Genomic DNA, 20,676 nt, shown 5'->3' with positions numbered 1-20,676 from the left:
TGAGCTCCTCAAAAGAAAGGCACTAGTCTCCCCCATACCTGTGCTCCAGAACCATATGAAGACTTCCCTGTATAGCACCTGACTTCATCAGAGTGGTCAAAGAAGAGGACCAGGGAGAGAGTATTAACAAAACAAAAGTCACAATCTTTTATAACCTAATATTAAAAGTGACAAGCTGTCATTTTTGTCATACTCTATTGATTAGAAGTCACTAGAACCAGCTCATATTCAAGAAGGAGGGACTAATTACACAGGAGCATGAGTACTAGGAAGCAAGGCTCATTGGGACCATGTCAGAAGATGCCTACCACAAATGAGATTAAAAGAAGGTGATAAAGTATAGGTAGCTTTAGGAAGCTTTTCTAGAAAATGTTGGTTGCTCTGCTTCTTCATTTGTACCGGCACCTCTGTGCACCCAAATACAGCTTATTGTTTACATCTCTTAGAAGCCTATGAAAAGTGTTTTGATAGTTTAGGATGATTGCAAACCATATAATACATTTCTGAAAAATCGTTTCCATGAATTCCCTTGTTATAGGACTTTGTCTCTCAGCAGTCCATGTTTCAACTATTCATGATTAATAATCATGTCAGCAAAGATAATAACATAACAGGTTATAACTCAAAATCATAATCTATGTGTTTAAGTATATTTCTCTCTTCTTCTGTTCCCTTACTCTTAGCTGAGGGCATTTTCCCCCTATTCTGTCTTCACCAAAGCACAAATAAAAGTCTGAAGAAACTTCCGATCTAAATATAAGACAAACATTTTTGCATGCATGTAGTTCTACTCCTAAAAACTGTATTCTCCTGAGAAATAGAGAACGATGGATGAGAAGGCAGAGGAGAAACGGACTGGAAAGGCAAGAGTAGATGCAGTTAAATATGAGAAAGGAAGAGGACCTGTCAACCCAAAACCCAAGTGAGACTCAGCATCGACTTCTTCTCCAGTATGAACATTCCAGTGTCCATTGTCCAAGGTATGTGTAAGGTCCCTGAGTAGAGAGTAGCCTCTCTTCTACCTTAGACACCTTGTGCAGGAGTAGGGCTTGAGAGAAAAGCCTTACTCCTTGAACAAAATGGAACTCTACCAAACCAGTTGAGGATTAATCCCTATTAGTTGAGGTGGCAGTGAAAGCACTATTTGTTACTAGAACAAGACCAGTAATAGTAACTATCATTTTCAAAGCATTTTCTTATCTATATTATCTAGGTAGGATTATTTCTTGCTCATGCAATGTTCATCAGTGGCTCTCCTCTATCCTGTAGTTATGCCATCTGAAACACCTGGCATCCAAGGTTAGCACAGGAGAAAAGAGAGGTACAGGAGCTATACTTGTTCTTAATGGCCATGACTTAAAAGAATTAACATTAGTTTTGCTCATATTTCATTGGCTAGAATTAGTCTCATGGTCAGAGCCTATCTGCAAAAAAGATGATTGTAGATGAGAACATGAGTTTTTGGTGGGCACTAGCCCATCATCTTATATGATCGCTTGGTATCTGTGTGGCTTTGAGAGTTCAGACAACATATCCAAGATCATATATTAACGAGTGATTATATCCCTAATTATTTTCCTATGTTCTGTACTTATTTATATCTCAAAATATCTTTGGCTCAGATTAACTTCTTTCTGTTTTACTAATCTAATCTTACTAAGGGTAGACCCTTCACCAAACCAAAATGCTGGTCAACGTCACAGGTAATGTCAAGCTTCCCTAAGGTCACATATGCAGTTGTTAGAAACCATTCTTGTGAGTCCAAAGGGTGTTATATTATTGTCTAAATATGGTGCCATTCACTTCTGGATAGTAAAGGGGCATTTGTAGCTCAAGACCCCTGTCTGTGTAAGAAATAAAAATATCCAAAGTTTCAAAGGGAAAGAAACATTTTTTATCATGAAAAAAAATGTTAAAACACTTTCCTGACCCATCAATCACAATGACATAGGCCTTAATTATTTAAAAAGAAATTTTATTTCTGGAATCAAAGATTTGGATCTTTCTTCACAAGGTAAAAGTTTTGAGATATTCACTCCGTTGAGTGCTCTGTAAGATTTACTCTGACCTTATTAGAATTTAACACTCTGTGAGATAAATTGATGCCCAAGCTACAGAATTCGAAGGCTCACTCAATCTAATTTCCAGAAAAAAACATCCTAAACCACAAATCAGATCATGTCACTTGGTCTGCTTAAAAAATCTCCTTGGCTTCCTTGCTAGACACTTTTAGGTGACTACTCAATCTCCATTCTTTCCTCTTCTTCCTAGCTAACCAAACCCAGGTTATATTGAAGCACCAGATAGATAACGTGTTCAGGAAGAGCACAACCCTCCCAAATTCCAAGATATGATTAAAAATACCTTATGTCAATCACTCCCCATTGAAATGCTTACTTTTCCAACCTTACTGCAGCCAGCTGGGGGCAAGCATGTGATGTAGCTTTTGTCAGGGAGATGTAAGAGGAAGTCATCCGGAAAATTTCCAGGAAAATTGATACAAACTTACAAAGAGAGGTTTCTGGCACTATTTCTTCCCCTTTCTTCCTGTCTTGAAAATAATTTCATAAGAGGTAATACAAGAAAAAGAATAGGAAGATCCTGAGCCATTGAAGATATTGTTCAGAGGCTGTACCTAACTGGAATTAATCTCTAGACTTCTTGCTCTATGAGAAAATTAAATGTATTTATTCCTTAAGCCACTGCCAGATGGATAGTCTGTTATTTGTGGCCTAAAATATTCCCAGTGTTTTAGGTACTACATCCCATTTCTTTAGGTACTACAAGTACCTAAAGGAAAAAACTTGGTCTTCAAGTTCTTTATCAGTCTGGCCTCAATCTTCCTCTTCAGCCTCACCCTCAGCCACTGTCTTCATCTTATGAACCCATACCCCATAATGAACTAAAATCTGTTCCCTGCTTTACCATGCACCATGATGCTTTCTTGAGATTACCCATGTCCATCCCTCTCCCAGGTTTGTCCTTCCATCTCTCTCCATCAAAGTCTTCCTAAAAGACCTCAAGTCAAATGGCACCTTTTCCTGTATTCTCACCTGACCCCAGCAAGTAGAATTAACTTGCTTCCTTAACTGTATTTCCTAGAGCCTTGTAAAAACCTCTAACATGTGCTTAGTTGCTCATCTGCCCTGACAGTTGACCTGCCTACCTCCCTCTCTAGACCAAAAGCTTCTTAAGGGTGGAGACTATAATTCTTTTACTTCTGCTTTAGCTTGCACTTCATGCAGTCCCCATGAAGGACTCTTGATAAATATTTACTGAATTAAAAAGAATCATCATATGCTAAATTGTTGATTTTTCTCCCCAGAATTGATAGGATCTTTTAACACTAACCTTTCCGTCCCCCTCATTTTACAGATGAAAAAAAGTAAAACCCTGCAATGACCCAGAATTTAGTGTCAGAACAGGTGTGGAACATAAACCTTCTGATGTTCAGGCCACTAAGAATTTTTTCCATTTCACAGTTTCTAGGCTGAAGCTATTTTTTAGTTTGACCGCTTTATTCAACTCTGGTGACATGACCTTCCCCCAGCTTTAGCTTTACCAGTCATAGAAATAATTTTCCATAAATCCTAGTTTGAGCACAAGGAAGAAGAGAGAAATGTCAGAAAGTAAAAAAGAATACATCCTAGCTTGGAAATCAATCATCTTTAGGATCACACTAACCTAGCAAACCCTGCCTTACCAGAGATTTTCTGGCTTGCAATCCACATCCTCTATGCTGGGCCTGGAAGCCATCCCTGACCTTCAACCAGAATGGGTGGGGCTTGATAATGTGCTTGGCTCTGAATAGGTAAACTCTTCTGGTGGAGGCAGTTGAACCATGCCCTCTAGCGTATCAACCACTATCTGGCTTCTCATTTCAGGCTGAAAAGAACATACAAAAACACAATGATTATACATAATCTGACATATTGTGCCTAGAGACTCCTGCTGCCTCACTCACCCCAGATTAGAGCACTTGGATACTGAGGTTCAACCTAGATATTCTTTTACCTCTCTGATTGGCCTGATACCAACTCCTAGCATGCCAAGTTCATCCAAGATGAGGCAAGAAGGAGTGGTGGTGGCATTATGGAAAGGTTTTATTTAGGGTATTTATTCGTGTGTTCAATAAAAATTTATTTCTCTGAAATTATTTGTCATTAAGGAAATAGAAGTCAAAACCATGATGAGATATCACTTCACACAATCACCTCACACACATCATAATGGCCACAATCAAAAGAACAGAAAATATGTGTTGGCAAGGATAAGAAGAACATAAAATGGTCCAACCATGTGGAAAATAGTACAGAAGTTCCTTAAAAGATTAAAAACACAATTAGCATATGATCCAGCAATTCCACAAGTGAATTTATATATATATATATACATTCAAAGCAAGATCTCAGAGATATTTGCAAATTCACATTCATGGCAGCACTATTCACAATAGCCAAGACCAGAAAACAATCCAAATGTCCATCAATGGGTGAATGTATAAAGAGATTTGGCATATACATATAATGAAATATTATGCAGCCTTTAAAAAGAAGGAAATTATGCCACATGCTATAATATGGATGAATATCAAGGGCATTATGCTAAGTAGAATAAGCAAGTCATTGAAAGACACATTTGTATGATTCCAGTCACATGAAAAAATCTAAGACAGTTAAATTCTCAAAAATAGAAAATAGAAAAATAGTACCAAGGGTTGTTTTTACCTATTGCTTCTTCTCCAATATTTTTTTCAATATTTTTCTTTCTGCAATATCATATTTGTATGTTGGGTCTCTTGAGTCTTTGCACCTATCACTTTTTCTTTCAAGCTTTCCCTATTTTTATCTTTCTGGCTAAGTATTTGTAACAGGAATGACTGGTGCCCTGCTTCACATCCACTTGGCCAGTCTCTGATGTTAACTGCAGCTGCAATGGAGAGTGCCATGTGTGCTCAAATTTGCCTTGTGCTGACAAGCTGTCCACTTCAACTACTGCCCACATCTTCAAATGCAGAGGAATTAATGTTCCCAGGAGCATCCCTCAATCAGTGGGGAATGGGAGACAGTAGATAAATACTCCAGACTCCTGCCCTTCAGGGGCTCAATCCCAGGAAGAATTCTGTGCAGTTCTCAAGAGGTCGCAATGGAACTGAGTCTTTTTGCCCACAGTAGACATTGAACAGTGCATTCTTATATTGGATTTTACTCATTCCCTGTCTTATTCTCCAACCTCTCTCACTCTTTCTGTCAGGAATCATCTTTAAAACATACTGCCTACACCTAAGTCCTTGTCTCAGTTTCTGATTTAGAAAGACTGAGTTGGAGGGGGGGGGGGGGAAGGAAGAGCTAAACCAAAGAATGCTTTAAGATATTCTTATATTTATCCCTCCAGATCATTAATCTGGACTTCAAGATCAATCATCCTCTACCTTAACTCAAATAGTCTAATTTTTACCTCAAAAATTAACTTTTTAAGCTACAACAAGGTTATATTTTCCCCACTATCATTCATTCTCTCTCTTTCTCTCATTCAATGGTCATCCATCTCCTCCAGTAGATTTATTTCACTATTTTTCTCTCCTAATTGTTCAATCTGATTTCTTCTCCTTTTTTCTTGATTATTGGATCCCATCAACCCTAAATGCTAGGATATTCTCAATCATGGGAATCTGAAAGAAGGTAAAAGCTCAAAGTATGTCGTATCCTGTAGACATGTGGTTTAAGGACAGGGTGTCAGCCTCCAGGGAGGCTGCTAAGAGAGGTCTCTCTATCTAAGTTCTACCTAAACCCTTTCATACTTGATCTATGATGCTCTCTCTGGGTGACTGTCCAACAATTAGGGAATGTCCCATTCAGTTCTTTCTCAGGGTCCTCAGCAAAGCATAAGGCCTTATCCGTGGCCAGTCACTGAAAGATCCTGGCACCTAGTTGGCTCAGAAGAAATAATTGTACTTGTAGTTATAGTTGGAGTGAAAAGAACTAAAGATATGTTTCCAAAATCCCCTTTTCTCAGTTATGGATGATAAGTAAGCCTTTGGACTAGATGAAATCATCTACAGAGTGAATACACATATAAGGAGGCTGGGGACAGGGTCCTGGAACATGAAAACATTTGGAGGACAGAGAGAGGAGGAAAGCTTATCAATATTATAATTTAAATAAAATATTTCTAACAAAACTATATTTTATTTAAAAATACATTAATAAAAATATCAAAAAGCTAAAAAAAGATAAATCATATGATCCTATTAATATATAGAAAGACAATATTTGACAAAATCTACACTCATTCATGATTTAAAACTTTTTCAATAAACTAGAAATAATAGAGAACTTCTACAGCTTGATAAAGAATATTTACAAAAACCCACAGCTAATATCACACTTAATGGAGAGAAACTCTAAGCTTTCCCACTAAGATCAAGTACAGGCAAGGAACTTTCCTACCATTCCTTTTCCATATTGTACTAGAAATTCTTGTTAGTGTAATAAGGCAAGAAAATAAAAGGTACACAGATTGGAAAGGAAAATATAAAACTGTTTGCAGATAACATCATCTGTGTAGAAAATATGGAAGAATCTATAAAATAAAAACACTCTCTTGGAACTAATTAATGTAGCATAGATCGTTAATATGCAAAAACCAATTCCTTTCTTATATACCAGTAATGAACAATAAACTTTAAAATAAAAAACACACAAAACCATTTATGTTGGTAATCCCCAAAAATGAGTTACTAAGGTACAAATCTAACAAAATATGTATGAGATATATATGAAGAAAACTACAAAACTCATGAATGAAATCAAAGAAGGATTAAATAAATGGAGAGATATTCCATGTTTATGATAGGAAAACTCAACATTGTCAAGAGGCCAGTTCTTCTCAACTTTATGGATTCAATGCAATCTCTGTCAAAATGAGTTATTTTATTTTATTTTTATTTTTATTTTTATTTTATTTTTTGGATATTGACAAACTAATTCTAAAGTTTATAGGGAGAGGCAAAAGACACAGAATAGCTGACACAATATCAAAGGACAACAAAGTTGGATGATTGCAAAACTTATGATAAAGCTACAGTACTCAGGACAGCGTAGTATTGAAAAAAAGAATAGGCAAATAGATCAATGAAATCGAATAGAGAACCCAGAAATAAACTTACACAAATATAGCTAATCGATCTTTGACAAAGGAGCAAAGGCAATACAATGGAGCAAATGTAGTCTTTTTTAATGTATGGTGTTGAAACAGCTAGGTATCCACATGCAAAAAAAGTGAATCTGGACACAGACTCTATAACCTACACAAAAATTAACTCGATGAATCACAGACTTAAATGTAAAATGCAAATCTATAAAATTCCTAGAAGATAACAACATAGGTAAAAACCTTGATTACCACTGGATATTGTGATGACTTTTTAGATACACCATGAAAGTCATGATGCATAAAAGAAATAATTGATAAGCTGGACTTCATTAAAATAATAAATGTTCTTAAAAGGACAATGTCTACATAATGAGAATACAGGCCACAGACTAGGAGAAAATATTTGCAAAAGACACACCTGATAAAGGACTGTTATCCAAAATATGCAAAGAACTCTTAAAGTTCAACAATAAGAAACAAATAATCCAATTTAAAAATGTGTCAAAGGCTTTAACAGAAACCTCACCAAAGTAGATATACAGATGGCAAATAAACATATGAAAAGATGCTCCATATCATGTCTCATCAAGGAAATGAAAATTAAAATAACAATGAGATATCACTATGTACCTATCAGAATGTACAAAATCCAAAATATTGACAACACCAAATGCTGGTGAAGATGTGGAGCAACAAGAACTCTCATTTGTTGCTGGTGGGAATGTGAAATGGTCCAGCCACTTTAGAAGACAGTTTGGCAGTTTCTTATAAAACCAAACATATTCTTACCATACAATCCCGCAAATGTGTTCCTTGGTATTTACCTAGAAGAGATGAAACCTTATGTCCTTATGTAAAAATCTAAACATGGATGTTTATAGCAACTTTATTCCTAACTGCCCAAAACTCAGAAGCAACCAAAATATTCTTCAATAGGTGAATAGATAAACTGTACTACATCCAGACGACGGACTATTACTCAGTGCTTAAAAAAAAAAAAGAGCTATCCAACTGTGCAAAGATGTAGAGGAACCTTAAATGTATATTACTAAATAAAAGAAACCAATCTGAAAAGGCTACAAACTGTATGACTCCCAACTATATGAAGTTCTGGAAAAGGTAAAACTATGGAAACAATGAAAAAAATCAGTAGTTGCCAGGGGTTGGGGATGGAGAAAGGATGAATAGATGGAACACAGAGGATTTTAGGGTAGTAAAAATACTCTATATGATACTATGAAGATGATACACGTCATTACACATTTGTCCAAACCCACAGAATGTATAATACCAACAGTTAACCTTAAAGTAAACTACAGATTTACGGGGATTGTGATGTGTCAGGGTAGTTCATCAATTATAGCAAATGTGCCACTGTAGTGGGGAACATTGATAATGGGGCTACACAAATGTGTGCACATGTGTAGGGGAAGAGGCTATGTGGGAAATCTCTGCACTTCCCTCCCAATTTTGCCATGAACCTCAAACTGCTCTGAAAAATAAAATCTTAAAAAATAGAGAGGGGTAGTGTTGAGAACTGTGTCAGCAAAGAGGTCCTTAGAGGACTCAATTAATACAGTAAGTGACTCTTCAACCTTAGACAGTACAAGAGAGAAAAGAGGAGAAACAAAACTGCAACCATCAGTGAAATTAATTCAGCTACCTTCCCTTGGCAGAACAAGCAAGCTGCAAAGGAAATAGCTCATGCATTTAATGAGTGAAGAGCACATCAGCCAAGCAACTTGGGGGAGAGGGCCTGTGTCCACACAGACAAGAGATGGGGCAGGTCCTGGAGAAGGAATCCAGTCATTTGCAAGACTCAGTGAATATAGGGAAACCCCCATAAAATTGGGAGTTTTTACTCATCGCCAAGGCCTCATGAGTATCAGGAAAAAGGACAGAGACCCTGTTTGAAGAGTAGGAAAACAGTGGGTTTATATGGAATTCCAGCTTCTACACTTAACACTGCATATTATGGGACATGGGATTTTTTTATATTTATTAAACTCTGAAGAGTCTGGTAAGAGTACTTTCTTTGTATCTCAGATAATCACATAATCACAGGAGAACTAGGAAAGACAAAGATGCTATCCAAAAGTATTCCATGAAAATATTTACTTGGATGAATTCATAAAAAATGTGAATGATCAGGAATGATTAAATAATTTAAAAAATATAGAGAGAGAACTTGACATTTTAAAATCACCTTTGCTTACCTGATTTAAAGCAATCCATAAGGGACCGCTGGGTGGCCGAGCAGTTGAGTGTCTGCCTTTGGTTCAGGGCGTGACCCTGGAGTCCCGGGATCGAGTCCCGTATCGTGCTCCCTGCATGGAGCCTGCTTCTCCCTCTGCCTCTGTCTCTGCCCCTCTCTGTGTCTCTCATGAATAAATAACTGAAGTTGAACTTGTCATCTCTGCCCCAGTCTGGCTTGGGAGATGCTTTCAGGTTGCAGCCAGAAGGAGTTTGTTTTTAATGACTCCTCTGGATTTCAGGGTTCTTGCTATTGAAAAAAAGGGACAGCATGTTACCAAAAGGGAGGAAATCTTTGTTGCATGTTGGCCCCTACTCTCCAGCCTCCTAGCCGCAGACTATTGCTATCTCTTCTCCAGAAAGTTGCTAAGCCATCTGCTGAAGAAAGAACCAACTGACCTTCTTGATGACTCATCAAGAACTAGTCCTCAGTACAATCTAGCTCTTTCTTAGTTGTGAGCAGGTAAGGCTGCCCACCTCCTCCTCAATGGGGATGAGGCTGGGGCTGTCTTATCTCTACGTTGTCTCAGCTTAACGGCAGAAGTTGGCCAAAGCTGGTGGCCTGGCACCAATCTTTCATTCCACATCAGGAATGGTGGTGATACTGGGATATTTCCTGCCCTGACCATCTCTGAATTTTAAGTGTTTTAATAGTGCCCTCAATTGTTTTCCATGTTGCTGAGGTAAATGACGTCTTTTAAAATGTTAATATTAAGTAGATAAATAAGTCTTAGCCTAAAAGAAAAAAGACTTTATAGTCTTAGAAAAATAAAAATAAAGCAATCCTTAAAACAATTCTGTGGGAAGAGTAGGGCAGATATCATTAATATACCCATTTTATAAGTGAGGGTATTAAGGTTCAGACAAGTTAATGACTGACTCTAGGTTACCCACTAAGTGACAGAACTGGGACCAAAACCCAGGGCTGGCACTGCCTCTGCCGAGGAAGGCATGGAAGGAAGGGTAATGACTTGTAATTGAAATGTCTACCAAGAGTGTGATGAGCTAGTGTGGGTAACGGCTGCCCCGACTCGGGCTGGGCCGGCATCAGGCCAAGAGCAGCCTGCTTCCCAAGCATTCCTTCACTTGTTCAAGAGATCATGAAAATTAAATTGGGCTATAACCAGGCCTTAATTCCCCACCCTTGATGTGAGGAGCCATATTTGTCTCATTAGCCTAGGTCATAAACTCCAGCAGGAGGGAGAAAAGGAGGCAGCAGATAAAAGCGAGGGAGGGAAAGGGAGACAATTGTATGAAGAGAGAGCAAGAGGGAGGAAGGTGAGAGGGTATATGAAGGACAAGCACACCTCCTTACATTAGGGGTACTCTCCTCCCTGGCATAATCATGATTGCATTTTAAGTTTATGTAGCTCTTTGTAGTTTTCCAAACAATTGTGTGTGTTCTCTCATCTGATCCTCATTACCTTCCTGGGAGTCAGGCAAGGCAGAGAGGACCAATTCCACTTCAGCAGGGAAGGGATGAAGTTCTGAGAAATTGAGAGGCTCATCCAACTAGCAGACCCAGGGCCAGTAAGGCCTGCGGTTTTTGACTCCTACTCTGTAAACAGTAGGTCACAGTCTAAATCCCCTGGAGCTACTCAGGGGCAGAAGGTAGAGCTCCAGTATTCTTTTGAATATATCATGCTGCCTCTCAAATCACAGAAATATGCTAAATGAGGATTTTTTATTTCCACAGAGCAATAGGAGTTTGGGTATGAATGTTTTATTACCAATAGCAAAAAATTCAATGGATTGTCCTTCTTCTTTGATCTCCATTGGAATATGAACGAATTGCCTTATTGATTAAGCTAGTGTGGGTTAGGAGTGGGAACTTAGAATTATTTTTCTTTAGTTTACAGAGATCTGTGCCGTAATGGTATGTATTAGAGAAAGTTGATCTAAATCAAGCATGAAAGTCTTGGCTTCAAATTACATCTCTTGGATGTTTGCCTTCCACATAAAAGAAATCTAGTGATTGACTGTCTCCAAAGAATAAAGCTCTTCAGAGAGCCAAAAGAGATACACTTCTAGAAAGATAATGAGGTGCTGTACAATGATAAGGGCTGTCAAATCAGGGAACCTGGATTCAAATTCAGTCTCTGCAAATTAGTGGACAGTATACCATGGATAAGACAGTATTAGAAAGTGTAGATTTGGGGTTCAAACTGATCCATATCCAAATCCTGGTCCTATTATCTTAGGAATATTATTTGGACCTCTCAAAACTTTTAACCCCACCATAGTATAGTGTGAATAATCACGCTGGTCTTACTGGATTATGCTTAACAAATGGTAACTTTATTATTAAGGCATATCTGTTCTCAGTGGAATACATTTCGTAATATTCTTTGCTTAAGTGGCAAGCCTTGGGACTTAAATAGCTCATCTATATCGTATATAATAATATATATATTATATATAATATCATATAAGTTTTTTCCAATAAAAATATTGATTGGACTTCATGCCTTATTCTTTATATTTTTTGTATTAGCACCAATTTGGTAAGTGCTTCTAAATTTACCTACCCTATATGATAAACATAGATTATATTTCTTCTTCAAGTAGATAGAGTTCACTACACACATGACACTAGTAAACTTCTATTGCATTATGTTGGAAAACAATAGGACTTTGTCTATTAAAACAGGTTCCAAGGATTCAGAAGAAAAAATATTCAATAATTCTCTTTTAAAAGGCATTATTGTTAAGAATTTCATTGGAAGTTTTAGTTTAAGGCAAAGCTTAAGCTTTCCATATGTAAGTAGTTCTATATTCTCTGAAGGTAATGCAGCATTTTCTGGGATTTTTTTGTTTGTAATGAAGAGACTGGCCCACATTCATAATGCTGAGTGTTCAAAGAAAAATCAGTTTGTCAACATATAGTCAAATACATTTTGGAATCTTCTCAAAAAAAAAAAAAAAAAGATCTTTCAATAACCAGAGGATAGACAACAACCTTCACGGCTTGCAGAATTTCCATGTACCTTCTAAGGAATATGTTGAATGACCTCTAGACAAAGAACATCCAAATATGCTCAGGCCCCAAGGCTCCAATTCTTAGGGGAATTACAAAGGTATAACAAAAGCCTACTCCACCTGCTAATAACTCAATTATTACATGTAGCTTTCCATCTACTGAGCTAGAACTATATCACTAGAACAAGGCCTTTGACTGTGTGTCCTTTGGAAATTCAGCTCAAATGTTACTGCTTCTGCCCCTGAAAGAATTATTTTTAAAAGCAAAATAAAATTCTAGTATCAGAGTATCTGGATTTGGATCTCAGATACTCGCAGCTAACATATGCAAAGCAGAATCCTAAGATAGATAGATACATGCAGACACATATATATGTACATATAAAATTGTATCTGATCCACATAACAATGCTATAAAGTAGATGCTTGTATTATTCCCATTTTACAAGTAAAAAAAAAAAAAGCATAGAAAAGTTAAGAGACTTGCCCAAGATCACATGGCAACTAATAGAACTAGGATCTAACTCTGACAACCTGGCTCCCTGCTACTCTCCTCCCTCTCAAGGTTAGCTGCTTACCAGATGGGTGGCTTCATGTGGCCATGGTACTCAAATGCTCTATGCCTCATCTGGTAAATGGAGAGAATTATAGATCACTGGAAGTGTAACAGACTTGTAGGGTTATTAAATGGATTAACAAAGATATCTCTGTCTTTATCTCAGCACAGCCCCAGCACCTAATAAATGTTCAACAAAGGCTATTTATTATTTATAATACTGTCTTCTGGGTGAAGGCAGGAACATTTTATTCATTTACTCATTTATTCATTTATGTGGCCCAGCAAGTCACTTAACCTTTCAAAGACTTCATTTCTTCATCTGTAAAATGGGATAATACAAATATCAACATCACAGAGTTGTCATGGCACATAAAAGACACTCAGAAAATATCTGATGAATTAGTGGAACCTCTTCATGTAGTACCTAACACAGTTCTACATGGAAATAGGAACTGCAATAAAAACTTCTTGATCATAGCAATCCATAATGTAAAAATGATAATATTGCCTCCTCCTCATCCCTGGGGATGTGTGAGGATAAATGAGACAATCTCTAGGACAGAGATTGTTAGGAGAAAGGTGCTTTATAAATCTAAGAGGTTGCTATTAATGATCATCATCATCATAATAAATTTGGTATTGGAGAAATCATAACTCATCATGCATGACTCCTCAAGGGAAGCCTATCAAGGCCTCCTTCAATGACACAGTGGCAGCTGGTGCCTGAGGCTTTGAATCTATGGAAATAGGAGAGGGAAGATAGTGATGTTACAGAGAAAAATCAGAAAGGAATTTGAGCTCGCTATTTAAAGAAGGCCTTGTTCTCTCTCATGTCCTCCTGCTTCCTCACCCTCCACACCAGACCTTAGGTTCTCATCTTCAATTTCACAGGCCCAAGAACTCAAACAGGTCCATACATCTGAGCCTATGAGAGTCTTGAAGGCACTCTCCTACAGGGAAGTCTCAGAGAACCAGACAAGCTGAGCAGGGGGTTTACTTATGGCAGCCTGATTCAAAACTCTTTACTCAGCAAGCCACAGTTTTAGCCCCAAAAGCAAAAGACTGGCCCAAATTGGAGAGATGAAGACAAAACTAGTATCACATCATAAAGGTCAAGAATATCCAGATCTGGACAGGAATCTACCTGCCCTGCTTAGACTCATGTGGCAACCTCTCCATGGCCTTGTTTCCAGTAAAACAGAAGTCTCTCAGAAGGGACCCATAAGGATTAAGGAAGATAGAATCCATGATGTATCTAGCACAGCAACTGACACAAAGGCCCTTGGATAATGATAGCAATCATCATGGTAGTTACTGTGCTGCTAGTATTTTTATTTTGATTATTAAAAAAAGAAGAAGAAGAATGTGTAGCAAACCCAGGCTAGCATGAGAAAAACAGAACAGGTCAGTTGGCTAATCAGATGAAGTTTCTCCCATATATTCTATGAGTTGGTCATAAGTATGCTGAGTATGGGAAGGTCAACAGTGTCCTTAAAGGAATTATATCAGGCTGGACAAACTTGCCCAACTCAGGAGACACTGATACAGAAACCAGACACAAATATATTCATTTATAGATTCAGATGTCCATTTCCAGTAACCAAGCTGTATCAAGTACACAAGAAACCAAATTAGCTATTAAAAGATGACTTGGTGAGCATGAGATCATAGAAAATTGGAGGGTCCAGTGGGATATTTATCCAGGTATGTCAAGGCTAAATAGATTCTCCCCCACAATAGACCCCACCTCCTCATTGATCTGAATACCTGACACTCACGTCAAATACATGATATTCAGATACTTCTGTGTTACAGAAAACAGAGGTTTGGAGAGGTTGCCACACAAGTCTAAGCAGGGCAGCTGGATTTCTGTTCAGATCTGTGTGCTCTTGGCCATTATGATGTGATGCTACCAAATAGGTCTCCTTCCAGTGTCCAGAGCTGAAGCTTTACTCCCCCTTTCCCAAAATCCACATAGAACACTGCCTTCCCTAAAGCAAAGGTTTTGAAGTCAACTAAACCTGGACTTGATTCCCTGCTCCATCACTGCCAAGCTATGTGACCTTGGACGCATTATTCAACTTCTCTGAACTTCAGTTTGCTGATCTATAAAACCGTGATAATAGCCTACCTCATAGGCTATTGTGATGCTTATCAAGAATGTATATATAGACTTAACGCAGTGCCTGTGTGATTATTTTGTTATAGTAACTGCTATGTAATTCCATTAAACCCACTCTTTCTTCACTTTCTGTGATTCTAGTTCTAAAGACAAATCCTAAACACAGTGATCTACAATGGTTCTGCATCCATTCCCATGTCCATTCAATCCCACAAGTATAGCACATCTCCAGGGCTGCCTATGTCTGAAGATAGTCCAGTCATTGATTCTTTGCAGATTTTGAGAGACTTTGCCTTCAGAGGGTGACCTCATTACCTAATTCTGGGGACATCTATAACTGATGTACACAGGGAAAAGAAGAGGAATTCTGAAGGCCCAGAGGAATGCAAAGGTATGACTCTTCCGCCACCATCAAACAGTTCTGGCCTTGTAGTCTATAGCCATTTCTATTTTTCTTCCCAGAGCATTATTTTTCCCTGAGACCAGCCCCACTTGGAAGGAATGATTGCTTTCCCCCTGCTACTCTTAGCCAAGTAGCTAGCTCTAACAGGAGCATTAGTAGGATCATCTACAGTGATGTCACATATTACTTTGGATAAAATACCCCAGATAGAGCTTTTCCCAGTGTCTCTGAACAGTTACTCTCTCTTTATTTCCAAGCGCGTGCACAAGCTCCCTTCAATGAAGAAACACATTAACAGCAACCTCTCTATTCCCTCTAGGTTCCTTGCAAGCCTTCCCGTGTTTTTAATCTTCACCGAACTCCAAAACCAACCGCGTTGAGTGATGTGAATACCAGGCTTCTCATTTCAGTAAGGAGATGACTGGATTGGAGACTGTGAAGATTAATAAAAAGAAAAAAAATCCACACTTAGAAAAACCACTGGTTTGAAGAAAAAAAAAAAGAAGTAGATCATGATAAAGATGAAGATGATTCAAAAAAAAAAAAAAGAAATAGAGGAAGATGTAAAATATTCCCCTCTTATCTAGAGTGGTGAAAAACTAGCATAGGAGCAGGGCAACGCTGACCTGCTCTTTCATAACACTGGCGATAAGCAACAGCAATTCAGAATGGGGAGTGTATTGCAGCAAAGTACAAGGTTGGGGGCTTGGGATTCAGATCACACAGAGAAAAGGGTTGTTGATTTAAGTGGTGTGGGAAAATGGAGAAGGTATTGCTTAAAGCAGTAACCAATGTTGTTTATTTGGGATACGAGCTAGAGAATATTATTATGGCAGAGAAAAGAAGTTATCTCTTGTGAATTGTCTTGAATTATGGGGGGGAGCGAGAGAGGCTCACTGTGTATGACATTTAGAATTGCAATTTCTAAGCAGAGCGCCATGTCTGATATATCATTATTGTCCCTGCCTCTATCCTTCCAAAGCTGCATTAAGGACAGATGTGAACCTCACTTCCCTGGGTCTCCATTTTCACGTTGATTTGGAGGACATTTATTTTCCCTTCGCAACAGAATCATATATTTTCCCCCTCTCAGAAGGTTTAGTTCATCACTAAATATTCAGGTCTAGGAAGCGATTTTCTTTTCTCTTTGTGCATGATTTGTCTTTCTCTGGAGCTGAGCCCCTTTGGTTGAAAACAAGAATCTATACAAATAAAGGGCACAGGTGAAGAGAGAGAGTGGGTGGATGAGCAGAGGGAAGGTTTCTCCAGTTGTGATGGAAATTTGCACTTGAGTCTTCCCGTTTTAGCTGATTTTACAGGAAGGAAGAAACAATGCTCATCCGATCAGGTATCAGATCCTGCTGGCTTAGAAGATTCAAAAGGCAGTTTCAATTACCACGCAGTGTACTCCTACTTCCTGCTGAAAAACAGTATGCATATTGCAGATTGTGGTGGTTGCTCTTTGAAAATGAAGTTTGCACACTACACTCCCTGCATTTCAGATAGAAATGAACTGATTTCAGAGACAGACATTCCATTTTCATAGATTCAATGAATTGTGTAACTAGGAAGGATTGATATACCCATTTTTTTTTTAGTAGCGGGACAAACTGAGATCTCAGAAGGTACCTGACCAAGTCAAAACAATATATTCTCACAAGTGGCTGTATATATACATATATATGTATGTGTTTTCTGTAGCACTTTGGAATTCTGTTTTCTGACTGTGTGTTGGGAATCTCACACTTAGCATGGGGTCCTTGCCAAGATTGAGCACTGGAAGGACCATGCAGCCCTTTCTTGCCACAGTTTTCCCACCTCCCCGGGGCTCTGAGAAGAGGCAGGGGGACAGGTGCAGATGCCCTCACCAACCTAAACTGCAGCCCACAGGCAATCTTGAGGAAAATGGCTTCTCCTCTGTTCTCATTATTCTGCATCCCACGTGAACAAACTAGCCACTCCCTCCCCCCTTCCTGTAATTCCCACCACACACTGAGGTTCCTGAACCAAAAGCCATCAAAGTCTGTTGTCTTCAAGCAACTTCTGCTTTTAGCCCTACTGCTAAAATTCTGGAGAAAAGAAATCACAATACACAAATTAATATCTCAACAAATTGAGATATTACACTTGCCTTGTAGACTCCTGTCCCTGGGGCTTTGTCCAAGGAGCCCTCCTTGACCTCTTCACACAATTTCTAAAGCATTCCTTGTCTTTATTATTTTATGTCTCAAGGCCATGTGACTTTTTCCCCCCAATCAGATTGCTAATTCCCTAGTGGCTCTTTTGTGTCCTCCAGATTACCTAATATGCCAGTCAAGCCAGTCACATGGCTTGGAATGAGGCTGGGTTTGAATCCTGAGCAAATTATTTTTCCTCTTGAGACAGCATAACCACCTCAGAATGCTGCTGGGAGTGTTGGTCCTCAACAGCTTTATTATACTTAATTGTTTTTCTTCTGATTATATAGATGTCACATTCTCATTATAAAGAATTCAAAAACTACATGGTACAATAAAAATAGGATGGAAAGGTTACATGAATTCCACTTTGTTTATGTAAGCACCATTAACATGTTCTTGGCTATTTTTCAGATATCTGTTTATGACTCTGTGTGTGTATATGTATATATATATATGATTTTACAGTTTGTGTAATTAGGGTTTTATAGAAATAGAGTTATTTCATACACACTGTGTTTTAAGTGGAGAATATTAAATATCATATGCAAAAGTGTCAAGCAACTTTAGTAAACAAGTAAAAAATATTAATTTAATTGGAGCTTTAATAAATAATCTTAAATGGAAAAATAAAAATGTTTCCCATAGAATGTGGGGAATAAAGAAAGGCAGGAGATGCCCCTTAGACCATTTTCCTGTCTCTAGGAAGGACTTCACTGAAAATATTCCACTTAAATTAGCCCAGGATCCAAAGTATGTGGCACAAAGGACAAATGAATGTTCTAATTGGTAACTCTATACCCAACTCTAAGATCAGATTTCTTCAGTATAATGTGGTTTTCAGACAGCATACATATTCTCAGTTCACCAGCTGGAAGCACTGAATGGGATGGACAGAGCTATATATGTTGGGCAAAATATTTACTAAAGTCAAGACAAAGTAGACCAGACCAATGTGTATCTTCCCTGGAGACCTTATAGAAGATTCTCCAACCTCTAGAGGACAGTGAAGAAGCTTAGCTTTCTTACAATGAGAAAAAAACATATCTCATCTATCAGCAATGACATTAAAACCCATGTTAGAAAACTGGAAGCCATCTCCTTTTAATAGTCCTCAGTTAAAGATCAAATTCAGACCTATAAGAAATTCTGTTCCCATGAAGAACAAATGTGATAATGGGATTCTCCCCATGACAACACCCAGCTTGGTGGTGGCAAGTTTTGCATAGTTTCTTCTGCTGTCCCTTGCAGAGAGGCTAGAGTTGTGTGTCAGTCAGATAATCATCACTCATTTGTGCTACCAGAAGTATGACTAATAGATTCTAAATGTTTCTTCTTCTGTCGACTAATCGGCTGGAGTGTGATACCTGCCATGACACATAACAGTCCTGCTGTCCTGTTAACAGACACACAGGATGTGACCACCTCTACACAGGTGTGTGTTCATGATGGAGACTTATCAGCTGGGTGGTCAAGCCTAGCAGCAGCCTGAGCTTCTCTCATGGAAGAGCACAGACATCCAGTGCTAGGACCATGAATTTCCCATGCTATCCTTTTTTCTTCAAGGCATTTATCACTATTTGAATTTAAATTACTTATTTATTTACTTACATCCAATGCTCCCAGTAGATGGTAAAAAAAAGGGCTTTGCTCATCATTAAAATTAACTCCCTCACCTCCTAGTTTCTTCCGACATCGCACTTTCTCAAACCAATATAACAAATTGAATAGTCCTCTGCATACACTTATTGCCTTGGGCATTCCTGACCTCCCTTTACCTTGCTTACTGTTTTCTGTTTCTTTTTTTTTTAACAGCTTCTATCATCTAACATATTACATAATTAGCTAAGATGAGTATCATTTATTGCTTGCCTCCCCCTATGAGAATGAAAGGCCTACAGAGGCTGGAATCCTTGTGCTTTGTTCACAGATGAACCCCAAGAACCTGGAAGAATGATTGGAACATAGTAGGTGTTTAATATTTATTGAATTTATTGAATCTGTTGCTTTCATGGAAGCCCCGAGTTTATAAATAATTTCTCCAAGGTCCTAGCACATGCCCTTCTAAATGCCTTTCACTCATCTTCCTATGTCCTTAATTAATAGCATATGATAAGAAACAAATGTTTGACAAATTAAACAATAAATAAATTGCACTCAATGCTCCAATGACTGACACTCCATGTCATTATTTTCTGACTGCTTATTTCCTTCAACATCATTTTTTCTAACCTACCCCATTTATAGATCAATTCAACTAACATTTCCTGAATACCTACAGTATTCTAGTTGCTGTGCTAGATACTGAATGGGATAGTCAACAACAATACTAAAAAGTGTTTATTGAATACTCATTTCATATGAGATACCATGCTAAGCATGTCACATGCATTAAGTCATTTAACGTTCTTAATAACTGTATGAGGCAGGGAATACTGTTATGCCCATTTTACTTACAGGCAGAGAAACTTAAACCTTAAGAGGTAACTTGTCCAAAGTCAGGCACACAGTTAGCCAAGACAGTGAGGAGGCAAAGCCCAGATCCTCACTCAAATGGCCTTTAGCCTAGAGTTCATAATAAATTTATTTTCTCAAAGAAGCTGTATATATTGAGGTAGGATGGAAGCATCTTCAAAAGTTCTAAATCCCTCATTTTTGGTCCCAATACCTCCCTTAGAATATAGCACACAGTGAGTAATGAATACATTTTGGCTAAAAGAATAAATGATACTAAGAAATAAAAAGAGGCAAAACTACAAGACAGAAACATTGATTCTAATTGGAAGAAATGTGAACAATCCAAGGCAATAGAAGTATTTAAGTCAGGCCTGAAAAAAAAATATGTAAGATTCTAACGAATCTAGAAGAAAGTCATTCCTAATAGAGAGTATATTGGTTATCTATTGTTGCATAAAAAAAATACTCCAAATTGGTTATCTATTGCTGCATAATTATTTCACCAGATTAAAACAAAAATAAACATTTATTATTCTTATGGTTTCACTGGTTTTGGTACTCAGGAGCAACC

General features: G+C 38.0%; 1 protein-coding gene across 33 annotated transcripts in view; it reads right to left on the bottom strand.

Moving 5' to 3' along the window:
• LOC144322592 (uncharacterized) overlaps window positions 1-20,676 on the bottom strand; it is a 300,251-nt gene that overhangs the window by 160,296 nt on the left and 119,279 nt on the right. For 20 of the 33 annotated variants that reach the window (XR_013388228.1, XR_013388217.1, XR_013388216.1 and 17 more), the window contains 2 exons: window positions 9,372-9,658; window positions 3,704-3,885 (listed from right to left, as the gene is read on the bottom strand). The exons of 8 other annotated variants lie outside the window; for them this stretch is intronic. The gene's annotated coding sequence lies outside the window, so the exon portion shown is untranslated. Of the gene's footprint in view, window positions 1-3,703; window positions 3,886-9,371; window positions 9,659-12,965; window positions 13,023-20,676 lie in introns of those variants that run through there. 5 more of the 33 variants (XR_013388215.1, XR_013388225.1, XR_013388238.1 and 2 more) reach the window with 3 other exon arrangements.

The sequence above is a fragment of the Canis aureus genome, chromosome 10 (genome assembly GCF_053574225.1).
Source record: "Canis aureus isolate CA01 chromosome 10, VMU_Caureus_v.1.0, whole genome shotgun sequence".
NCBI classification, from domain to species: Eukaryota; Metazoa; Chordata; class Mammalia; order Carnivora; family Canidae; genus Canis; species Canis aureus.
This window is presented reverse-complemented; position numbering and strand designations above follow the sequence as displayed.